Raw genomic sequence first — 13,019 nt, 5'->3', positions numbered from 1 at the left:
ACATAGAGGTGCCTTAGCCCAGGCTGGAGGTCACCTATGGAAAAGCCCTTCCTCAAGTCTGTTTCTCATTGATTTCTTTGAACAGAATTTGCCAAAATTCAGACATCCCCTTTGAAGGGGAAGGTGATTTCCCATTTAAGCAAAAAATGGGTAGGGCTGGGGAACTGTAGAACTAAGGTAAGAGTTGCAGAGGATGGGAAAGTGACCCAAGAAAAGGGAGGGTGAAGTCAGGAGGGAAGGTGGTTCCCCACCTCCCTCACCAAGGATGGGGATAGAGGGACAGGCCAGGAGCAGGGAGGAGAGGGATGAAAGGAGACACAAACCCTTGTCTCCGAAGTTTCTTTAGAATCTCTGTTCCCTCCCCTCTCTCTGACATTCCTGAAAGATTACCAGCCAGCAATAGCCCAGGGCTCCCCCAAAAGAATTGTTTCAGATTGTAATTACCAGTTAGGCAATGTTTTTAAAACTTAGTAATGAGAAACTGTGAAAAGAGCAAAGTGTTACATTGAGCTTGAGGTGGGAGACGACTGGGACGGATGGTGAGGAAGGAGGCAGGGATGGAATTCATCTTCCGGAAGCAGGAGAGAGCAGAGCACAAGTTAAATACCCATCCCCAGATTGCCAAAAACATGAACTTTCCCCCAGCCTGCACCAGTATTATTTTCAAACATTGCCAGTAAGTAAGTAGGCCCTTTGAAGAGTTAGCTTCCTTCTCATCTTTGACCATGAAATGGTTTAAACAAGGGAACTTGTACCAACCATTACAAAAAGTTTTTGTTTTTCCTAAGTGGTTTTGCTCTCTCTTGATCTAAACCTGTTGCTTGTTTGGTTCAGAGAACTACAAACTGTCCAAGAAAGGGTGAGACTGATAATAAATGCTAATATAAAATGCTAAGTGAAAAAAAAAAAAAGACTTGGCCCGGAGAAATAATTTAAAATGCACATTTGCTTTGGATGCACTGTTGTTCTGTTAAGGCTGTATATATTTGTTTATTTAAGGTGACTGAAAGTGCAAAGAGGAAATGGACAGCATGCAATTCATCTTAATGTACAAAACGTTATATGCACTCAAATGTTATAATTTCTAATATTTTTAAAGTTTATATTCGAGTTGTACAAAGTTAAGCATTCATCAGATATTTCATTCTTTCATAATGTTATCATTTTCTTAAATATTATTACAAAATTTTAAGTCTGTCTAATTGAGAGTTTTTTTTTTTTAACTGTCTACCTCACTATAATACAAGTATTTACCACACGAAAGTTACCAGAGGTCAATTAATATTCAAAACATTTTTTTACAGTACACTTTTCCTGGATGATACTCAATCTAATACTGTATTATTAAATTCATTTCCCCCCTTAATAAATCAGCCTGGTTTATATGGATCTATTTAGAAAAATCATTTTCTCAAGGAATTACCTACCATCAGTGGTATTTTGGTCCAGTATGGGACTGAATGTCTGAAAAGGCACTGAGGATTATTTTGAAATCCATCATTCAGAACATTGGAGTTTTTCCTCACAACTCTTCCATAACTCTCTTTTCATGAAATTTTCATTCACCAGATTAAAGCCAAATCCTTGTCAACTATTAGAACAGTGTTTATAAGCCTGTAACTCATTCCAACATCTCAAGAGCCCAAATAGGAACTGGATTATTTCTTAGTTTCTTTAATGTTGAAAAAAAGTTGTAAGTTAACTAGGCCAGCCAAGATGTCTATAATTACCATTTACATTATGCCTTAATGGGAGCAGAAGATATGAAATGTTGTCCTATTTGTTCACTTGCTATAAATTAGGGAGCCCGTGTACAAGTGTTAAGTCTGAGTGCTCACTCTATGTCAAGCATGATGCTGTCCGGGCATTATCTCATTTAAACTCCTCAGAAACTCCACGAAATAAGTATTATTATAACCCCCATTTTACAGATGAGGAAACTGAGATGTGGCGAGTTTAAGTAGCCTGCCAGTGGTAGTTAGGATTTAAATGTAGTTCTTTCAGCCTCTAGAGCCTGAAGAATTAACCACTATAATATTCTGCCCTGAGATATCTACCTGCTCTCTAACTGGTCCCTAAATGTCAGTGTGGGGAATTTGCAGTTAGCCACTATTATTGGGCGTGGCCAATTGGAGGAGGAGTTGCTGCTCCAGGGGCCACCAGCATTGCCTGAAGTTTTGGAATAAGTGAATTATGAATCCTGGGATAAGGAAGCTGAAAAATGCGTATGGATTGCAAAGCTCTGGGAGTTCTCAGCTTAGAGCTCGCTTCTGCAGATGCATGGTTTAGGTCATTGCTGGGCTCCTGTAGCTTCTCTGCAGTTTTCTGGAACTGCCTTGGGTGTGGTTTTTGTGAGTTTTGGTTATCAAAATACTGGTCAATTTACAGACAGGTTATGTTTCAATAGACTTGTAAGTGGGCTGTTTAGAACTGAGAAACATTTTCCTTTGGAAACAATGTTCGCACGAGTTTCCAGGTCATTTTGCAAAAGGTTTATTTACCCCAGTGGAACTTTTTAACAAAGCAAGTTTGACCAATGGGTTTTGGGTACAGATAATCACCTGGGAAAGCAAAAAAGAAGTTCTTTCTCTTTCCTGGGTGGAGGCTCTTTTTGAAATAGTTGAAAATTCTTTGCATTTTTCCACCACTTTTTCTATACCCATCACCCAAGTCCCTCAACTGCCCTGAGGACTCCCAGTCCTGCCCCTTAATATGCCCCCATTCCAGAGATTTCCTTTCTCTGCACAGATATTTCCATCCCCAAAGTTATTTTCCTCTCTTTCTTCCATCAGAAAGTTTATTTCTTAACTCAGATGTTAGAAGAAACACAATCTGGTTGAATTACATGAAGATGTAAATATCTCTAAGCTCCTTAACCTTGGGGACATTTGCAGTTTAAGAAAAAAATCTTGCTTAACTCAGATCTCTTGTGAGTGATGTGAAAGTCAATATAGGAGGACTCAACACACAAGCCACACACAATTTTGAGTTGTATGTGAACTAGGCACTAATGACACAGGATGAATGAAGACACTTACCAATGTGAAATTTTTTGCTGTCCACTGGGGAACATTTTGTGCAATAAAGAGACTATTTGTAGCTAACTTGTTAAAAAATTAATATCCAGTGTATTAAAGCCAAAAGTTTAATAACTTAGTTTTTTCCTAAAGCTCGTTAAGTTTAATGAATGTAGGCCCCATAAAGCTTTTTTTTTTTGGCCCTTGTTTTGTTTATTGCTATATTCTTAGCATCCAAAATAGTGCCGAACACATGGCATACACTCAATAAATATGTTGAATGAATAAATTTACAAATCCTATTTTACTTGTAAATCTAGTAATTTTAACAAGAATTTTTAAGGGAGCTTTTGATTTCTGTCTGTTCAGCTCAAGTTGAGTGCAACAACCTCCCTGAATCAACCAATTCTCGCTACAACCTAGCTAATAAACTTCTATTAAATATCATACATTGTTTTTTGTCAATTTAATATATATATATATATTTTTTGCAAAGCCCTTCACATTTCTCTAACAGGAAAAATCTCCCCATGTACTTAAGCTACTCCAAGTAAAGCTAATAAATGAAACCTCTAAAGATGATGATTCTTAAGTTCTATTAAGCATTTCAATACTGCTTATACTGTTTGATTGAACACCGGGAATCTAAAGTTAATTACTTAGTTGCCCATTTAAATTGATGTCAGAAGGCTAACCTGTTAGATACCTTACTAAACCACATTTTCTTAAAACATGCAAACACTTAAAATATCAAATATATATAGGTTGTCTCAATGATTAAAAAAACACTATTTTTGAACTTAATACAAAAGTATTAATAATTTGGATTTGATTTACTTAATCTTTGTACTCTATTCCAAAGTTTCTTTGGGTTAAAAACACTAACCCACTACTGACAAAGTATAGTTTCACAAGCAAGGTGGGGAGACCATGTCAACAGACTGTGACTGCAAGTCTACCAGAGGCTTTGGTTGCGAAGGGAGATGGATTCTCCCTGGGATACTGGCCAAAATTCCAACTCCCTTTTAGTAGTCACTGTACCAACAGGAATTCCAAACCCATATCTTTTATGAGTTGGTCTCTCCTGGGTTCAAGAGAGGCTGTTAACTCATCTTTCCTTCTGATCTGGGTAAATTGAATTCTATGCTCCCCATTAAGATTGTGGCTAACTTTCTTCATTAATTAACTGGATTTCACATTTGTTTAATGTCCTTAGGACATTTCCTTGTTTTCACCTTTGGCTTTAAAATTACTTTACTGCCACTTTATTGAATTATTCTACCCTTACATAGTTCTTCCACAACCTCTTCCAACTTTATCATCAAACTCTGGTAATCAGAATTCTGTAATCTTTTTCTATATTCTTCGTGTCTGGAAAATCTACAACTCTTATGGATATTAAAATGACATCTAATGGGAACTGCACATCCTCATTCCTTGCCTGGTTCTGTGGTCACAATACAAAGTTGTATGAATGAAAACACAGTCACTGTGCTTGAGGAGTTCACAGGAATATAAGTATTGTTAGTGTTACTATTATCTCCTTGGGTAATTATCACAAAAACTCTAATTATGATTGCTCTTCTTTACAGATGAGAAAACTGAGGCTTAGAGAGGTTCAATCAGTTGCTGGGGAGAAGCTAGGATTTAATTTGGTAGAATCCTGAGCATATTTGCATCTGTTCGGGTGGTTATTTAGTAAGTTCCCATAGTCTGGAAAGCTCTGTTTGAGGCTCTGGGAAACTTTACAAACAGAACTAGAGGTGAAGGAAGTTCCAAAATTGAGCTGAACTTCCAAGACTTGCAGACTCCTAAAGGCAGGCTGCTCTCTCTACCTAAGTTCTGCTTTTAATGGCTTATTCCTTTCCTTTCCAACTCACAAATTCTCTGAAATCTTCATCCCCCCTCATCCATAACTGTTGAGGAAGCAGGGAGAATAGGACGTTGAGAAATGAGGAAAAGGGCAATATTTGCAGCCATGGGTTCTCTGTACCATTCAGATGTTCAGAATTACAAAGGGTGTAACGCTAACCCTTCCAAGAAAGTCCAAACTTATTAGTAATAAAATGTGTTTGATTTAAAAAGAAAGAATTTAATAAATACTTATTATATATTAGTGTCATCTGTGACTAGAGGCAGAATTCACCAGATGTAACTGAGGATGATCACATGAGTGGAAATTAGGACCTCTTGATGCAACTTTGTTTTTGAAAATTCATATTTCCAAGTGATGATTCCTTTACCTCTATTGGGAGTTCTTAAGCATGATAATTATTCAGTAGCAGGAATGTGAAACTAGTTAATATGCGTTTTCTCCTCAAAACTGATAGGAAACCAACAGTAAGTGCCCAGGGAATTTTAAAACAAGTTTAACAAGATTATTTACTCTTGACCTAGGGCAATGACCAAATGGGATACATCCCTGATGCAGAGATTCAGCTGTCCACAGCTCCATGTTTGATTGCCCCTCTTTGGAACAGAGGGAATCTTGTATCTCTATCCTGAAGACCTAATGGTTTACTTGGGAGTGCCAAGTGACTTACACCAGCCAGCTGTGCCTTAAGCTTTTATTAAAAAAAATTCTTGCTTTGATCTCTACTTTGTTAGAATTCTTTCGTAAGTTCTAGGGAAACGATGTGCCCCAGTTTGTCAGAAAGAAGGGGCACTTGGACTGCCAAATGTCTTCACTCTTTTCCTTTGAAACTATTGCAGTCATGTACATGGAGGAATATTTACCTGTCATGTTGAGACAGTCTTAAAAGTTTCAGAGTTTCAGTTTTAATTTTGAAACTTCCCTTATCTCCAGTTTCATACCTAAAATCTCTAATAAATTGAGCAAACCATGGAGATAATTAGCTTCTGAGTTATATTACAATTTTTGTCCTTGCTAGTGGTTAATGTTTATTGGACACCAATAGCATTCACATCATGGTAGAAGATTTAAATGTATTCAAGGCCCTTGGTTAGAGGGCTCAGTTCATAGTTTATTCATATCAGAAAGAACTTTTAATGTTGCTCATTTTAAAATTGCTGTCCAGAACAAATGGACAAAACTTATAAGAATGTTTGGTTTAGGCTTAAACAATATTGTATGTATTCATTCCAGATTTCAACTTTTACTAAAACCTGACTACTGAAGTTTGTTGCGAAAGAGTTGCCAGTGAGAAAGAACCTCTGCCATTGCAGTGAACAAATAGTTTTTCCAAATAAGCAAATAATTGTTTTATTAAAAAACAATTTCCATTTTCTAATGTTTACTTGTTATCGATTGGAAAGTGACTTCTTAGCCAGCACATTGGTAGTTGTTGTTGCCTAGTTGGCAGTGAGAGTGTCCTGGATTGAACAGTGGAACAGCAGAGTGGTTGAAGAAGACCCATATGAGGCATGATCTGAACAACCACTGTATCTTAGAATTCTTCCACATTATCCCAAATCTTTGAATTTGGGCTGTTTGTTTAGGGGTGTGGTTCAGGTACAGGCAGATCTAGCTCCTTCACATTAGTGTCTTCCAATCTCTTGGTGTGACCCAGGTGGTCACTCTATGATCAGGTTTCCTGGGTCCTTGTAGGTCTATCCTTGTTCTCTAGCAGGGAAGTAGACAGAAATTTATATCTTTCCTAGCAAGTCAAGAGTGTGAGGGAGCGGTTATTAGGGCAGGAACTTTGCTCACTCTTGCTGGTATGTTGGTGGATTTAGTGGTTGGTGGTGAAATTCGACTCTCTGCTATTTATATAATGTATAGGTAATGGTGGTGGTAATTGTAATTATAATGTCAGTCATTTTAACCATTAGAAATTAGAGATAAATATTTGATGATAATAGATGGTTGTATCATTTAGGCTTATTCAGTTTTATTTAACAGAAACCCTCAGGTTAAGAGTAACTTAAATATGAAAAATTAGTTCTCACATAAAAAAGGAAAAGTTTAATGATAGGCAGTCCAAGGTTTAATGAGGGTTCCACAATGTCTTCAGAGCCTGAGACCCCTTCTGTCTGTTTGCTCCACCATTCTAGTGCATGGCTTTCATATTCAAGGTTACCTCATGGTCCAAGATGGCAGCTGGAGTCCAGCCATTACACCCCAGCTGTAGGCCAAAAGAAAGAAGAAAGCCAGAAGGGAAAAAAAGGGCTTTTCCCAGCTGGCTCAGCTCCCTTTAAGCAGCCTTCCCAGATATCCCAAACAACATTTCTCTTTAATTTTCATTGGCCAGAACATACTTACAGTTGCTTCCAGGGCGACTAGGAAATGCAGTCCTACTCAATATAGTATATGGCTGTTTTTGGTTAGGCAACAAGTAGCCTTGTAATACTATGGTATTACGGCATAGACCCAATCCTATCACTTATGCCTCCTCTTCCCTGGAGGTTTCCTAGCCCTGAGAGCTCTTCACATACAGTACAGTTAACCACAGGGAAACCAAGTGTCCCTAAAGTGATGGTTGAAAAGTGCAGGTTCTCTAGTAAACGCTTGACTGGAGAACCAGGCTGAGGCTTGGAAGACCAAAGCCTTTTGCTCCCTTCCTCCAGAGCTGAAAATGCACACCAATCTGACTTCGCTACTTAATTGCAGAAACAAAGAAGGTTAAACTGAAAAAAGAGAATGAGTACATATGGAGAGTGTTGTCCAGGAAGGCAAATGATTGACTTTGACCCATCAGATGAGGAACTCCTCCTCCTGTGGGAAAGTGATGATAAGGGAAACGGCATAGGTGGGAGATCCCATCTAAACCTTAACTTTCTTACTGTAGGTGCTCTTATTAGGCTGTACGTGTATAAGACATAGATACTTATAGATGAATAAAAAAGCTTATTATTATATGGATGCAGATGTATTCTATATCTCTATATATTCCATGTACTATATATAATATAAAGCAGTAGTGTTATAACTCTGAGCTCTGTAACCAATGGGCCTGGAAAGGGTTACACGTGTGCTAAGATATTGGGCCTGGGTCAATCAAAGCCTGTAGCAGATCACTTCTATCCAAGAGCAGACTCTTCTGCTTGTCCCAGAGTGTTTCAGAAACATTACCACTTTCAATGTGTGCTCTGGCCCCAAAAATGCTGGCAAGCACTGCTATAAATCAGTTTATTTTATGCAACGTCATGTGTGTGCCACAAGACTATCACTTAGTGTCATTTATCAACGATGGGAAATAAGTAAAAACTCAAGTTAGTTGTAGGTGCCAAGCCAAATTTTGATTGAAATGCAGTGCTAACCTGGGCTCTTGGTCAGTGCTCAGTGGATAGAGGTAAGAACTAGTCAGGCTAACCATTGTTAAATCTCCTTAGCCTCTGGACCAAAGACCTTTAATTAAATAGATGAAAAGACTAGGTTACTCCAAGAAATTATAGTGTCAGTGATAATTGTGACACTTTTTATAATAAAAAACAAAACCAAAAACAGTATTCCACTCCTTGGATGTTTCCAGTGGGGTTTTGTGAAGTTCTGTAAATAATGCATCTGCATTCAAATGGCATCTTTTGCCCCACATCTCAAACATTCTGCTCTGTTCATTATTTAACACTTTGATCTTTATTCTACAGATGGGCAAAATGGTAAACTTCTATGAATATTAACAGATGAATTTCATTCATGGGCCAAGCCTTGAGTGCCCAATAACTTCCTGTGTTCTTTTGCTCCAAAGGTAGATTAGAGAACAAATATTTCTTCCAAAAATTATGCTCAACAAGATGTTCAGAAGTCAGTTCAGGTGGGTGTGGGTGTGGAGAGGAGGGGCTTTCCGTGATCTTGGCACCAAATGACATGGCTCCTTTTGAGAGTATGTGTGATCTGAAAACATGGACCAAGGACAGAGCTATAACATAGAAATATGCACACACATGTTTATCTCTCTCACAGGGGTTTTTCAAGTTTAACAAATGAACTAGTATGTATAAAGTACTCAGTAATTGTTAATGATTATCACCATTATTATTATATTGTTTTTGGATAGATTTTTGAAAGCTGCATTAATGTTTGACTGCTGAGAGAAATGATAGTTCAAATGAGCTAGTCCTCTATAAGAGATCTCATTTATTCATGAAAGAGTTGTGAATACTTTTTTGGCATCTATCATATGCCAGGTGCTGTGCTTGGCATTAGGAATGACTTAACAGGAAAGTCTCTGTAAAAGAGAAGACTCGCTGCAATCATTGGGGCACAATGTGGTAAGCATCATTAGAGAATTGAACAATATGCTAACGTGGAGGAAGCAGATCTCCTTCCTACAAAAGTGGCATTCCCTCGAGTTTTTAGTGAGCCATCCACCCTGATTGTTAATCCCTTATATTGGTGAGGTGGATTGCCTTGCTAGTATGCAGCTTGTGGTTACAAAATTATTTTTTTTCTCTACCTAAAATGAACTATGCCTTTGGAGAATCAAAGTTTTGGTACACATCATATTAACCCTGCTGAGCAAATTCATGTGGAGCCTACATTTCAATAAGCTATCTTAAAAATTATGAGGTGAAACTGTCACTGTTTGCAGATGACATGATACTATGCATAGAGAATCCTAAAGATGCTACCAGAAAACTACTAGAGCTAATCAATGAATTTGGTAAAGTAGCAGGATACAAAATTAATGCCCAGAAATCTCTTGCATTCCTATACACTAATGATGAAAAATCTGAAAGAGAAATTAAAGAAACACTCCCATTTACCACTGCAACAAAAAGAATAAAATACCTAGGAATAAACCTACCTAAGGAGACAAAAGATCTGTATGCAGAAAACTATAAGACACTGATGAAAGAAATTAAAGATGATACAAATAGATGGAGAGATATATCATGTTCCTGACTGGAAGAATCAACATTGTGAAAATGACTCTTACCCAAAGCAATCTACAGATTCAATGCAATCCCTATCAAACTACCACTGGCATTTTTCATAGAACTAGCACAAAAAATTTCACAATTTGTATGGAAACACAAAAGGCCCCAAATAGCCAAAGCAATCTTGAGAAAGAAAAATGGAGCTGGAGGAATCAGGCTCCCAGACTTCAAACTATATTACAGAGCTACAGTAATCAAGACGGTATGGTACTGGCACAAAAACAGAAATATAGATCAATGGAACAGGATAGAAAGCCCAGAGATAAACCCACGTACATATGGTCACCTTATTTTTGATAAAGGAGGCAAGAATATACAATGGAGCAAAGACAGCCTCTTCAATAAGTGGTGCTGGGAAAACTGGACAGCTACATGTAAAAGAATGAAATTAGAACACTCCCTAACACCACACACAAAAATAAACTCAAAATGGATTAAAGACCTAAATGTAAGGCCAGACAGTATAAAACTCTTAGGGGAAAACATAGGTAGAACACTCCATGACATAAATCACATCAAGATCTTTTTTGACCCACCTCCTAGAGTAATGGAAATAAAAACAACAATAAACAAATGGGACCTAATGAAACTTAAAAGCTTTTGCACAGCAAAGGAAACCATAAACAAGACCAAATGACAACCCTCAGAATGGGAGAAAATATTTGCAAATGAAGCAACTGACAAAGGATTAATCTCCAAAATATACAAACAGCTCATGCAGCTTAATATTAAAAAAACAAACAACCCAATCCAAAAATGGGCAGAAGACCTAAATAGACATTTCTCCAAAGAAGATATACAGATTGCCAACAAACAGATAAAAGGATGCTCAACATCATTAATCATTAGAGAAATGCAAATCAAAACTACAATGAGATATCACCTCACATCGGTCAGAATGGCCATCATCAAAAAATCTACAAACAGGGCTTCCCTGGTGGCACAGTTGTTAAGAATCTGCCTGCCAATGCTGGGGACACAGGTTGGAGCCCTGGTCCAGGAAGATCCCACATGCCGCGGAGCAACTAAGCCTGTGCACTACAACTACTGAGCCTGCGCTCTAGAGCCCGCGTGCCACAACTACTGAAGCCCGTGCACCTCGAGCCCGTGCTCCGCAACAAGAGAAGCCACCGCAATGAGAAGCCTGCGCACCACAACGAAGACTAGCCACTCCCCCCCTCACTGCAACTAGAGAAAGCCCACGCGCCAACGCAGCCCAAAATAAATAAAATAAATCAATTAAAAAAAATTAAAAGAAAAGAAAAATCTGTCAACATTAAAAAAAAAAAATCTACAAACAATAAATGTTGGAGAGGGTGTGGAGAAAAGGGAACCCTCTTGCACTGTTGGTGGGAATGTAAATTGATGCAGCCACTATGGAGAACAGTATGGAGGTTCCTTAAAAAACTAAAAATAGAACTACCATATGACCCAGCAATCCCACTACTGGGCCTATACCCTGAGAAAACCATAATTCAAAAAGAGTCATGTACCGCAATGTTCATTGAAGCACTATTTACAATAGCCAGGACATGGAAGCAACCTAAGTGTCCATTGACAGATGAATGGATAAAGAAGATGTGGCACATATATACAATGGAATATTACTCAGTCATAAAAAGAAATAAAATTGAGTTATTTGCAGTGAGGTGGATGGACCTAGAGACTGTCATACAGAGTGAAGTAAGTCAGAAAGAGAAAAACAAACACCGTATGTTAACACATATATATGATATCTAAAAAAAAAAAAAAAAAAGGTTCTGAAGAACCTAGGGGCAGGACAGGAATAAAGACGTAGACGTAGAGAATGGACTTGAGGACACAGGTAGGGGTAAGGGTAAGCTGGGATGAAGTGAGAGAGTGGCATGCACATATATACACTACCAAATGTAAAATAGATAGCTAGTGGGAAGCAGCCACCTAGCACAGGGAGATCTGCTCCATGCTTTGTGACCACCTGGAGGGGTGGGATAGGAAGTGTGGAAAGGAGGGAGACGCAAGAGGGAGGAGAAATGGGGATAAATGTATATGTATAGCTGATTCACTTTGTTATAAAGCAGAAACTAACACACCATTGTAAAGCAATTATGCTCCAATAAAGATGTTAAAAAAAAAAAAGTCATTTGTGGAAAGAGGTGTGAAAAAAAATTATGGGGTGAGCATTATAATAAATCTTGCTATGTTATCTTGGGTAGAACAAACTCTGAGGACAGATATTCAAATGAGTCAATGCAGAGAATTCATCCTGGGGCCAAAAAAGGTTAAAAAAATAAGTGTGTCCATTAGGATCAGGTTTATCTGCTTAAACAGAAAGCCCCAAGTTAGAGTGTCTCAAACCAGATAGTTTATTTATTTTTTGAAAAAACCACACAACAATTGGAATTTGACATTTCAGGGTCGCTACCGTGATTTCTGAGTCATCAGGGAATTTTTTCATCATTTAAATGTGGTTTCCATCCTCAGATTTACCACATACTTCAAGCTGGTGGAGCTCCAGTCATCACATCCATGGTCTAGTAAGCAAGAAAGAGGAAGAAAGGCAAAAAGGCTCAGCTCAATTATCCTAGCAGTCAGGTACCATTATGGAGCCTTTCTGAAGTTTCACATAACACTTTTATTCACATCTCCTTGACTAGAACTTAGCCATGTGACTTCACCTGGCTACAAGGGAGGGTGGGAAATGTAGTCTTTTACCTGGGCACATAATTTCTGGAAATAAAACAGGTTCTGTAATCATGGAAGAAGGGAGGACATGGATATTGGGAAGGTATTGGTTTTTAAGAAAAGTGTTAGCATAAATTCTCCTTAGTAGTATGGGATTTATCAATGGGAAGAAAGAGAAGCCAGAAATGTCGGGTTAGCTTTTTTAAAAAAATTTTTTTATTGAAGTATAGTTGAATTATAATGTATTAATTTACTGCAAAGTGACTCAGTTATACATATACATTCTTTTCCATATTCTTTTCCATTATGGTTTATCACAGGATATTGAATATAGTCCCTTGTGCTATACAGTAGGACCTTGTTGTCTATCCATTCTATCAATATATATACCAGTTTGCATCTGCTAACCTCAAACTCCCAATCCAACCCTCTCCCACCTCCCTCCCCCTTGGCAACCACAGGTCTATTCTCTATGTCCAGGCTTTTTTTTTTTTTTTA

This window comes from Eubalaena glacialis, chromosome 17 (assembly GCF_028564815.1).
Source record: "Eubalaena glacialis isolate mEubGla1 chromosome 17, mEubGla1.1.hap2.+ XY, whole genome shotgun sequence".
Lineage (NCBI taxonomy): Eukaryota > Metazoa > Chordata > Mammalia > Artiodactyla > Balaenidae > Eubalaena > Eubalaena glacialis.
This window is presented reverse-complemented; position numbering follows the sequence as displayed.